Source organism: Crocodylus siamensis, chromosome 6, assembly GCF_052110815.1.
Source record: "Crocodylus siamensis isolate JL-2025a chromosome 6, ASM5211081v1, whole genome shotgun sequence".
Taxonomy (NCBI): domain Eukaryota; kingdom Metazoa; phylum Chordata; order Crocodylia; family Crocodylidae; genus Crocodylus; species Crocodylus siamensis.
The window spans coordinates 80,564,103-80,576,935 of NC_143400.1; the positions used below are offsets into that span (position 1 = coordinate 80,564,103).

Sequence of the window (12,833 nt, forward strand, 5' to 3'; positions counted from 1 at the left end):
CACTACCTGACTCGCAGGTCAAGCCTCCCCACATCCCCCAGTGGGCCCATGATCTCCCCCAGCCTGCTGGATACCCAACCCCCCACTATCCCCCCAATCCTGACTTACCTGATTTTTTAATTGATTTAACCTCCCACTAATGCCTGCGAATGTCTGCACATAGCTCAAGAGCCTAGAATAACAGCTTTGAGAGGTATGAACTGCCCAGGCAGTTCAGGAAGGTTCATGAAAAACTTAGGTTGATATAAATATTGTCTAGAACAATATTTCACCGTTTCAAGGATGAATATGAAATATCTAATCATATATTTATTTAGAAAAGCATACAATAAATCTACCTATCTTATTTTTCCTGGCAAAAGCAATTTTGACTCCAACTGCCAGGACCATTTGTACCTTACTTTGAAATTTACAGTGCACTACAGGACTATTTTACCAGACATGGAGATTACTGAATTTATGTATATAGCCAAATGGGCTCCAAAGTAACAAAGAAATAAAACACCCCACAGAGGCAAACCCTGGCCACTGAAAAAAGGAAATAAAATAGAAAGTCAGTCAATCAGAGCCCATGTCTAGTCACAAGGAAGCAAATCATCTTATAGTCACACCCATGACACCAAAAATAAAAATAAAAATAAAGCAATACAATTTTTGAAGGAAATTAATTAAAAAGGATAATGCCCATGCAAAAGATGGGTGCAAACTGTAAATTAATCCAGCTAACTGAAAAGGGAATTACAGAGAAAAAATAAAATATTGTCATGCCACTTTACTGCAGTGGGAAAAATTTCAAAGACCAGTTATGCGAAAAGTGGGAAAACATTTGGGCAACTGTGAGGGAGGTAGGGTGTTCTCAGTAAAACTAGTTTTATATAAGTTTTTCCATTAACAACTATTCTACAGGCTGTTCAGAAAACAATTCACATAATCCAGGCAGTGGCTGAGCAGACTTCAGGAAGAGAGGCTTTCATCTGACTGATTCCTTCCAGTTTGGGGGTTGTATATAAGAGTCTGTGAATTGTAAGAGCCATGCAGCACAGTGGATGCTAAGATGGTTTAGGACAATCAAAAATTTGAAAAATAAATATTTAGATAGTCAAAAAAAATGCTTATATAACAGTCCCTGCCCTTTTGCATCGAACCCGGATCTCAAATGGTTCGTTCTGAACTGATGCTTCATAGAATCGACTCACAACTGTACTTCTAACACTGTTAGGGATATTTAATGATATTGGAACCTCATACCTTTTACTGTTATAATCACGGATCTGTAAAGGAGAAATTGGTTCACTTGAACATGTATAAATTATTCATCTGTTGTGTACACTGATGACTCTTAAAATTTCAATCCTTTATTTCAATCACTTTCTCCCACATTAACTAAAGGGATATCATTCAGTCCTCTTTACACAAAAAGATTTCTAACAGAGAAAAACTTTTAAAGTGGCCAATACAGCTTTAAAAAATACAACAGATTAATCCAGTGGTTCTCAAACTTTTCAGAGTCAAGGCACCCTCCCCAAGCAGACAAGATTGCTGGCTCCAGGCTCTTCCCAGAAAGAGGCGCCTGGGTGGAACACTTGCTCACCTCTGTTTCTGGAAAGAGAGTGACGTGGGCCAGAACAGGAAGGGCCGTGGCCCAAATTCTTGTGTGCTTATCAGACTTTTCAGACATCCCAAAGCAAGTGTGAGTATGTGCTGTAGCCCCGCATGCAGGATAGTTCTACATGGCTACTGCCACAGTGGCAGCATCTGTGTCACAGTACCCATGAGGATACTGTGGCCCATGTTGACCACGACTGAGAACCACTGGGCTAATTTCTGTTAGCTAAAAAAGGAAAAGTCTCTTGCAAATGTGCCTCAAGTAGAAGCATCCTCTTTCAGTACCACGTTCCTTTTTCTGCTGAGGGGCAGGAGAAGGGGGAGGGAGGCTGCCAATACACAGGGAGGATAGCAGCCAAAATGGCTGCCACCCCCACCCCTCACCATGGATTGGCTGATAGGGCTGCCTATTATGTGGCCCCATCCCTTTCCACCAATTGGTGACAAGAGGTGGGTTTCAGCACTTGCAACCCATCAATGGTAAGGGGGCGGGGCCATCTGATGGACAGCCTTGGCAGCCAATCAGTGGTGAGAGGTAGAGCCACCAGGGTCCCTCAGCCACAGGTGTAGAGGGGGCCCCAGCCATGATAAGCCCTCAAAAATGGCAGCCAGCCCTGCAATCTGCCATGTAATCAGCTGGGTACATCCTCAAGCTGGACAGACCCCTAGTTATGGAGTACTGTTTTATTACCTACAGTTTACTAAAAACAATGCTTCAGGTTATTTATTTTATGATATGTTCTAAGTAGGAATATCCCAAAAAGTAAGCAAATAATATTTATTATCACTGTGTCGCTAATGATCAATACTTTCATCCTAATGACAAAGTTGTTAAAATTCTTCAAATTGAATTATTTTTAAGGTGCTCATATGTACGTTTAAGGAATCTTTTTTTTAAACAAATGAAACAATATTTACCTTAAATTGCAGTATATTATCGTAATGATATTTCACTTCACCAAGAAAAGTATATCAATTGATATAGTAGGAGACTGAGAACAGCTAACATACTTAACATTTGTGCTGAGGTTTGCTGTTAAACCTGAAGTAGTATGCTGAATTTGATTGACAGGATAGCCAAGGTTGGGAGAGTTGTAACAGTAGGGAACATTTGGTACAGAAATGTGTTTCTGAAAATTATAATATTTTGTGTATTACTATTAGATAGCCTTAATTTGAAAACTTATAAAAGAAAATTCTACAGGCTCCCATTTTTAGAATGAAGCAATGTCATTTAAGAGTTCCTTGAAAAGATAGCAGATATTGGAGGGGGAGGGGGAGGATGCCTTCAGCCCATGGTACTCTAAGACTGTGTATACACAGTCACATAACCTGGGGGAACTGTCCCAGGTTTGTTCTCCTGGTAGAAAAAAATATGTGGAGACACCTGGATTTGAATGCTGAGCCCCTGAAGAGGAAAGAGCTTGCAGTGCTGATGCTGCAGATCCAGGCCTTCTGTACCTACCTCAACATGCTCTGCAGCACAGGCAACTGGTAGGAGGGGCACGGGCTACCCCTGAGACTGATCCCCAACTTGGCACATCCTCGGTCTGCCCAGAGACAGAAAGCACAGAGCAGTGCACAGGGCAGCCCTGATCAACTGATTCACACTGCTCAGAGTCAGCCTGTGTCTCCCGGCATCAGTGTGGTGATTGTGGAGCACGTGTGTTCTGCCCCATTTGATTGAAGCAGCTGAGTCCAGCAAGCAACACACCTCCCTGGGAGGGAAGGTGAAAGGGGGGGTGCTGGAGATCTGCAGTATGGTTTCCCTCAGAACAGAACACACACAGACATCTGGATTCAATCCAAGACATCTGGATTCACTATACATCTTAGCCTCCACACTGAAGGCTGAATCAAGTCTTCCCAAAACTTCAAGGATTTCTTCTGACCTCTTGTTCCAGCTGAACCAATATTTACTTAGAGCCTGTTTTAGTGGTCAGAGAATTGTGCCTCATTCAAGTAGGCCTTGCACGTTCCGTGCCTGGGAGAAATGGTACCTGGCATTTGTATAAAGTTTATTCAATTCTGCATAATTTTACTTTTATTTGTTCCTCTCTTTCAAGAGCACTGCATTTTCTCTGAACTTGGGCCAGATCCTTTGCTGCTGCAAATGATTATAGGTTCATGAAGTTATTCTAAAAGAGATCTGGCAACTGTTTTTAAGAATCTGGCCATATGTTTTTAAAAAGTCTTATAGATGGAGAAATTTATCTCACAAATTCTATTCCAAACTTAGACTACCAGTTGTTTTTAAATATTAAACCATGGGGGGGGAAAAGATACTCATCTTAATCATTTACTTATAGTTCATGTTAGAGAAATATTTTTCTGCTTACATTCTAGATGCAGCCAATAAGCTCTCCATTTTTTTGCTGTTGCATTGGCAGCAGGATGACAGTTAAATCTTTCACTGTTACTGAGCATTTGAGTCCAAGATAGTAAATAAGACTTGCCTAATTCAAGCTTAAGCCCTGTTATATGGGCAACCTGTAAAAATATAACAATAATAAAAAAATTATTAAACTTACCTTAAGTCTATTTTTAAAATTCACTTCTTGGTTCATTTTCAGTTAGTAAATGATCATGGATCCACTAAAATCAATAGATTTTTGCACTGGAGTTATGACCACTGACAATAACTGAGGATCTGCTTCATAAAGCTGAATTAATTCATATTTTTACACCCAAGCTAAACATTTCACTTGAGTGCTGAAAACTTATACATCTAAATAAAACTGTGTAACCACCCATAGCTTCCATAGAAGTTAATGTTATTTATGTACCTAAATATAGATCTCTCTAAGAAAGACAACATTTAAAAAAAAATTTTATATCTAGAACTTTGATAAACTTTGAGCAAGAAATTGTAAAGACATTGTACAGTCCCAGAGAAAAAATTAGCAATTACAGTGCCTAAGCAAAGATGTTGTTAAGAAGTTGAAAGTGGAGGGGGTAGGGTGTTGGAATGCACTTCTGATGGAAAGATCGTAGGGACAAAGGCAGACTGGGAAATGCCTGGCGAGGCTGCAGAACTGTGGAGAATGACCAGGCGGCTGCAATGTGCTATAAGCTAACTCCGAGTCCACAGTGAGTTCTTGCAAAAAAAAAAAAAAAAAAAAGCCATCAGGGTTGTATTGAAAGAACTGTCATCTGCAAATCAAAGGAAATTATTCTTTCATTGAATTTGGCAATGGTGATGCCTCACCTGAAATACTGTGATGAGGTTTGAGCTTCACACTTCAAGCAAGACGTGGACAGCTTAAAAACAATACAGTAGAGCGACAAAATGATTAGAGATTATACAAAGAGGGGCAGGCGTTCAATCTTTGTTTTCCCGGATTTACATTATTGGAAGGATTGTAGCTGATAGTCTAAGCAGAATTTTGCACTACTCCATTTTGAGACACAGTAAGCACTGTTAATTCAAGAGCTAATCCACAGATTTTGATTTCCTCAAATTTGAAATTGTTTGGATCAGTGTAGTTCATGTGCAAAAACATTTGTTTGCAAACTATTCTAAAAGATAAAATAGTCATGTGAGTGTTAGACATGTTATTGTGCTGCTCAAGATAGACATGTTAATGCCGTACACTCTCCTAGTTTACTGCCAAGGATTCTTTGATTAAATAACTCTTTGCAGTGCAATATACCATGAATCAGTCCTTTTATCTTCATCACCCTAATTGCTTTTGCAATTGGATGACACAGGGCCCCTCTACACATGCAGGTAAAGGTGCAATGGGATCGAATTTGCAAGCCCTACAACTGCACCTCCTGCCATGCCACATATGTATGGCAGGAAGTGCAATTATAGGATTGCACATTAGATCCCATTGCACCTTACTACCAGTGCAGGGGGAGCATGGACTCCCCCTGCACTGGCTCTCATGGTTGAGAGCCCTGTAGCTGATTGGGCTTGCAGGCAGAATGGCATTCTACCTGCCCCCTCCTCAGCAGTGCCTCGGAGATGATGAGACTTGCAGCTGTGGCAGCATACCCCTACTGTGAGCCCCATAGCTGACAATAAGGTTCACAGCAACAGGAGCGTTCCTGGCACTGCCCTGCTAGTAGCCTCACAGATGATGAGGCTCACAGTGGGGGCAGCATCAGGAAGAGTGCCATTGTCGGTGCGGGCTGGCAGCAGGTGGTACATCTCTGTAGCTGGAAGCCCCCTCAATTGATGGAGCTCCCAGCCACAGGGGAGCACCTGGCCATACATTCAATTAATGGTATAATAAGAACAAGCTACAAAGTTATTACAGATCTTTTTGTGGAGTAATTTTATAGCTTATTGCTTGTTTAATCATGCCATTAAATGGTTGACCATGTAGCTGGGTCACAGCTTAAAGTTAAACTGGTTAATCATGCCTTAATTTTGTTTCTGTAGAACAGGTCACCTCAATGAGGAGCAAAGCAATTTTATATACAGCCACCCAGCAAGTGTAATCTCATCAGCTATGATTTGAAGTAGACAGCTCAATAGTTAGGGATGACGTATTTTTCTGTATACATCAGAGAATAAACCTTCTTTGATAAGAATACAAATAAGGCTATCAATTAGTACTCCGGCAGTACATTTTTAACAGCATGAACATTTGTCCATTCTTATATGGATAGACATCATTAAGATATTTACACTGGTAATCTGTCAATATTGTTTTGTATTGAACAGATGACAGCTTGACGTAAGAGTAGGAGTTTCCATATCCTCTTGCCACCCTCCTCGGGACAGATGACTGTTAGATTATATAAAAATAAAGTAGGCAACTGATATAATAATGCTTACTTATCCCTCTGGAAAATTAAGGGTACTATGAGAAATTTTAAATAACATAGTATGTAATCTCTTTGTAATGTGTGAATTATGAAGTTGCTAAAAATCTTAAAATCTGAAAAAGAAAAAGACAAACCAAATATCCATATTGTTTTAACTTAATCAAGCTGCTAATATGGTTGCTTATATCAAAGATTAAAAAATGACACTGAGTTTTCTTCCTTAGGGAAATTTCCTGTTGCTGTGTTGAGAAGCGAAGACAAGTAATTGCCTTGCAGTTCTACTCCTTGATAAAGAGTTTCCTGTCAGTTTCATTATCTCCCAGTAAAAATAGGAATACTTTACGATGCTTCAAATCAGTTGGTATGGGGGAAGGGGCAGAAAAAACACAGTGCTTTAAGTCACTAAAAACATTATGAATTAAAATTAATATAATGTAAGGAGATGACTTTGAAAAAAATCTACTTACTTTCGAAACAGAAAATTGGTAGAAAATATAATTTTTATTTTCCACAGCACCTAGAAAGTTGAGAGGGAAGCACACACTTCATATGTAGCAGGGCAGAACAAGATAGCATTACTAATAAATTAAGTATAGGGCTGAACTACAATTAAACACCAACAGATTGCTAATCATTATAATTGTTGTTCTTACAGCTGTGCTCAGAGGCCCCACTCAGGATTGAGGCTCTGCCATGTTAGGTGCTATATAGACTAAGGCCAGACAATTCCTATCTTGAATAACTTCTAGTGAGGAGAACAATGAGGTTTAATACCCCATTCTCCTGTACATCTCAATAGAGAGCTCCCTGCTCCCTTTGCCTTTGCCTCAGGGGCCCATGTCAGCTGGTGTCCGGCCATGCCGCTCTCCCTTCTGTCTAGACAGCAGACAGGCAGGATCGACCCTGCTATCTGGAGCAGATAGCACAGCCGATCCAAGGGCTGAAAAGCATGCTGGGATCCGGGGAGACTCTGGTTTAACTTAAACCAGGAAGGGGTTTGGGACAGAAATTCCATAAACTGGTTTAACCCAAATCAGTTAAGTCCGATATTACATTTAACCAGGTTTATCTTAAACCAATTTCAGCCATTTTGAAACTGGTTTATGTGCACTGAACTTATATTTTGTTACTGGTTTAAACCAGTTTTCAATCACTTAAACCAGTTTTTGATCACTTAAACTTCTGTCCCTAGCCACTCTGAAATTTAAAGAAGCCTAAAAAATTTAGATGCCTACATCCTTTGCCTAAAAACAGAGTGCCTAAATTTAGCTTTTAAGCTGCTCTAAAAATATTAACCAATGACTTATAACTCAAAGTCCAAGCTTCTTTTAATTTCCAAAATACAGTAAAAGCCCTGTTATCAAAATATGCTGGTTAACTGAGCGGCCCCAGCCACCGCTTCTCACGCCATGTCTGGGGCATCTCTCTGCCCTTCCCATGGTATTACTGCCCCTGCCGTTGCATCCCCACCACTCCCGCAGGACAGGGAGACAAGTCCTGCATAGGCCCACACAGCTTGTTATGCACCCGGGTCATGGGTGCTCAGCAGCACAGACTGCTTTGCCCCAAGCAATGGGGGTTCAGAGAAACTGGAAGTGCCATAGTGGGCACTTCAGGTACCACTTTTTCTTACAAGGTGGCATGCCAGTTAGTGGAGCACACCAGCTTGTAAGATGCCGGATAACAGAACTTTTACTGTATTTTTAGTCTCAAGATTGTGGTTAATTTTAGTACTTTTCAAAAGAAACAGTAATCAGATATTTTATTTAGCTAAACTGAATAGTTCATTTAAAAGAATATATTTGGAGGTTATTATTTTGATGACATATATTAAACAGAAAACTCTTACTTAAAGCATGTATTGGCCTCACCCCTTGCTACCACTACAATACGACAAGGAATTGAGCTTCATTAACATCATCTGCGTTTTGGGATCTGCATCCACCCTATCTGTTTTGTCAAGGCAAATAAGTTATTTGCTTCCTCACCATCTGTCATTAAGGCACAATAGCAGTTATCTACTGTATCCAGTTACCCTTGGAATACCCTGCTCATCTATCTGGTCATGACTATTGTCTATTTACACTGGAGTGATCTCCCTATACTCAGTTAGTACTTCACCTTACTACTGGATTTTGCAGCTAAATGTTGTGTCTTTGCAGCTTTGTGTCTAGTGGAGTTAACCTACATTTATACCAGTGCATTTGAGAGTGGGTATATTAAAGTATCAAACCAGCAGACATTTTCAAATCATTATGCAGTATTTTAAAATGTTAAAAACAAAAAAATGTGCCACTAAGTTTTTAGCAGCTGTTACATTTTCTTCACTTGAAAGCTGGACATTTCAAATCGTTACTCAAATCTCACTGAACTATTTGTATAAATAAAAATGTGCAAGACTGGGATCTTTGGACTGTAACAGTTATCACCTGCTTTTTTACAAACAGTTTGCAAAAATAATAGTATTCTTGATCTATGGAATCAAAAAAGATTAACATCAGTATCTTCAGTTATTGAGAGTTTAATAGTTGCATATATATGAGAGAGGAATTTGGTCTTAGACTTTTTTGTGCCTTTCTTAACCTTTTTTGTGCCATGGACACCTTTGGCAGTCTGGTGAAGCCTATGGACCCCTTCTCAGAATAATGGGCGTCTGTAGACAGGAAGACTGTGATCACATGTGATCTAGTGGCAGGTCTAATAACTACCGTAATTTCAAAGTAGTGATGAGCATAAATGATATTTTGAGATATCTGCAACAACTGTAATGTGATATGAAAATAGCTGTGATTTCTATTGGTGACAAAGTCACAGGTACTGCTAATACTACTGTGGTTTGTTGCCTACATTCATAATTGAAGGAAATGCTAAATTTCAGTTAGAGGTTAGTGAAAATAAAGATGTAATCTTTTTCCCATCCAAGTTCACGGACCCCCTGAAATCTATCCGCAGATCCCTTGGGGATCTGTGGACCCCAGATTAAGAACCCCTAGCATCTGTTATATGTTATCTACTGGAACTAACCCTACATACCCATGTGGGGGAGATAAGGGGTAAGGGAATTGCAGAATTACACAATGAAAGTTACTCAGGATTCACAATGTAGTCCTCTGTGTACAAACTGGTAACAAAACAAGACCATATGTTTGCCCCCAAAATGTTGGGGATTAATTCAAAGAACTGGGATCAACACATTGTTTCTTTTTATGACCAGAGCACAAAATGCTTAGACACAGGAGTCGAGGTAGATGTGATCTACCTAGACTTTAAGAAGGCATTTGATACGGTATTACATTCCGTTCTTGTAAATAAACTGACAGGCTGTGATGTCACGATCAGATGCCTGGCAAATTGATTACATGATCAGTTGCCTGGCAAATTGGCTTAGGGGGTCACACCTAGAGAGTGGTGGTGGATGGGTCAATATTAACCTAGAAAGATGTGGGCAATGGAGTCCCGCAAGGCTTAGTCCCTGGACCAGTGCTATTCAATGTCTTCATCGGTGACTTGGACAAGTCGTAGTTGACTCCAAGATGAACAGAAGTCAGCAATGTGACAAAGTGATCAGCAAGGGTAACTGTACTTTATCATGAATTAGCAGATGCATGATGAACAGGACCAGGGAAGTGATGCTTCCCCTCTATGCAGCACTGGTCAGGCCGCAGCTGGAGTACTACTTCTAGTTTTGGGCACCGCTCTTCAAGAGGGATGCGGAGACTCTCGAGAGGGTTCAGAGGAAGGCCACTCATATGGTCAGAGGCCTGCAGGCAAGGCCCTATAAGGAGAGTCTGAGGGACCTAGATCTCTTCAGCTTTCACAAGAGAAGGCTGAAAGGTAATCTTGTGGCTGTCTGTAAATTCATCAGGGGAGGGCAGCAGCAAATAGGAGATGCTCTATTTACTAAGGCACCCCCTGGAGTAACTAGGAACAATGGCCACAAATTGATGGAGAGCAGATTTAGGTTGGACATTAGGTTGGACAGTAAGGGTTGCCAGAATCTGGAATGGGCTTCCAAGGGAGGTGGTGCTCTCCCTGACCTTGGGGGTCTTCAAGAGGTGACTGGACAAGCACTTAGCTGTAGGGCTGTGTGAAACTTTGGGTGATTTGATTTGGAGGAAATTCGGCCTGATTCAGTGGCCGAATCTCCGAATCTGAATTGAATCGGGACCAATTTAAAGGTCTAAATCGATTCAAAGCCCTCTGAATCTTTGGCAAAGATTCGAAGAGCTTTGATGATTTGGAAAGTCCCCAGTGGCTGCAGCAGGGAGCTGCAGTCATTTCGAGCTGGTAAGTGCTAGGGGTGGGGGAAGGGAAGCTGGAGGAGGGAGCAGGGGACCATGGAGGGAACTCTGCCAGCCCCCCTGACCACCACCTGCTCGCCCAGCCCCCCCCATGGCTGCCCCCCACCCCAGCTTGATACTTTAAAAAAGTGCTGTTCAGGCAGGGGGCAATCTCCGCTGCCCCCCACGCTGCATGGGGGGCTCTGCGTGAGCCCCCTCAACCCTGCTCCCCCAGCCCCCCCACAGCTGCCCTGCCTGCTTTGGCCTCTTAAGAAAAAAAAAGCCAAGAAAAGCCCTGGGACTCGCTGCTCCTGGTGCAGCCTCAGGGTTTGGGGGTTCCAGCAGAGCCCCACCATGTGGCGCACGGGACAGCGGGGGGAAGCAGGGATTGTCCCCCGCCGGCAGAAGCGGTGAGTCTGGGGGTTTCTTCAGATTTTTTTTTTTTTTCTTTTTAAAGGGCTGAAGCTGGCTCAGGCAGGGCACCCGTGAGGGTGCTATGGGGTTGGAGGGCTCATGCAAAGCCCCCCATGCAGCATGAGGCAGTAGGGACAGCAGGGATCGCCCCCTGCCCAGCAGCGCCTGCTAATCTGGGGCTTTTTTCCCCACAAGTGCTAGGAGCTGGGGGCAGCCATTGCCAGGCTGAGGGAGAGGCGGGGGATGGGCCTGGCTTGGCTGATTTGGAGATTCGGCTGAACTGAATCAGGACAGTGATTCAAATCACCAAATCAAATCGCTGTCCCCTGAATCAGCTGAATCCAAATCCAAAGCAATACTAGCTTTGCACACGCCTACCTAGCTGGGGTCATTTGACCCCAGCGCTCTTTCCTGCCCAGGGCAAGGGGTCAGAATCAATGACCTACTGAGGTCCCTTTTGTCCCTAACATCTATGAACCTATGAATCATTCTAGATCCTGGACACAAATTCTTGACTGCAGTGGGACTTAAATACCTGTCCAATGTGACCCTGGCTACAGACAGATTGACTTTTATTAGTAGATGTTTTGGTTGGGGAATCCAGGAAAAAGATGACAATGTTGAGATGGAAATACAAAGCGCCCGAGTGAGGGACTAACAATCCAGGGTGGGGGAGAGGAGTGGAACGCAACTAGGTTACATATCATACAATGTTAGCCAACTAAGCCCGGGGGTGGGGCTTAGTTTTACACATAATTTGTACAATTTACACATAAATTGGTTCAAGTGATCAGAAACTGGTTTAAACCTTTAACAGAACAAATGTCCATTGCACATAAACCAGTTTGAAAATGACTGAAACCAGTTGAGATAAACCTGGTTGAATGTAGTAATGTGACCCGACATCGTCATCACTAAAGAAGAGGCCAAGAAGGTCGTGATCATGGATGTCACCATCCACTTCAAGAACCGGTGCCAAGCCTTCACTGACACCTGGGCTCACAAGTAGGAGAAGTACGCCCACTGGCCGACATCATGAGGGGCTGTGGCTACGATGTGACGGTCAATGTGCTCATCGTGGGAACGCTCGGAGCCTGGGACCCCAGCAACAAGAGCCTCCTGCATGCTTCCACTATCTCCTGCCACTACACCCAGCTGATGCGCTGCCTCATGGTGTCCAACACCATCCATTAGTCCCGCGACATGTACATGGAACAAACATGGGCCACCGCCAGTACTCTGACCCTACCAAATGAACCACCACTGGACCCCGCTCCACCTGAAGAGGGCCCCCACGATGAGACTCTATATGGACTGAGACACTTTCTTCGAACCACTTCTTCCACCATTCCGGACCACTGTAATGGGTTTGTGTGTATCTATCTTCTTTCTCTCTCAGCATCGTGAAACCCCTCCCTCCCCTTCCCCCTTCCCCTCTCCCCCTACCCCCGGACTTAGTTAGCTAACATTGTATCTCCTGTAACCTATTTGCGTTCCCCTTCTCACCTACATTCCTCTAATGTTAGTCCCTCACTTGGGTGATATGTATTTCCCTACCAGCTTTGTCATCTTTTTTGGATTCGCAATCCTAAACATCTACTAATAAAAGTCAATCAGACGTAACTGATTTGTGTCAAACTGGTTTATGTAATGTTTGTCCCAGACCCCTTCCTGTTTTAAGTTAAGCCAGAGTCCCCCAGCATCCCAGATGCTTTGCAACCCTGATTTGGGCTGTGCTCTCTGCTCCAGCCCAGC

At 42.6% G+C, this 12,833-nt stretch overlaps 1 pseudogene; it reads right to left on the reverse strand.

Moving 5' to 3' along the window:
* The window catches only part of LOC149863060 (sucrase-isomaltase, intestinal-like), a 134,652-nt pseudogene that overhangs the window by 35,063 nt on the left and 86,756 nt on the right, over positions 1-12,833 (reverse strand).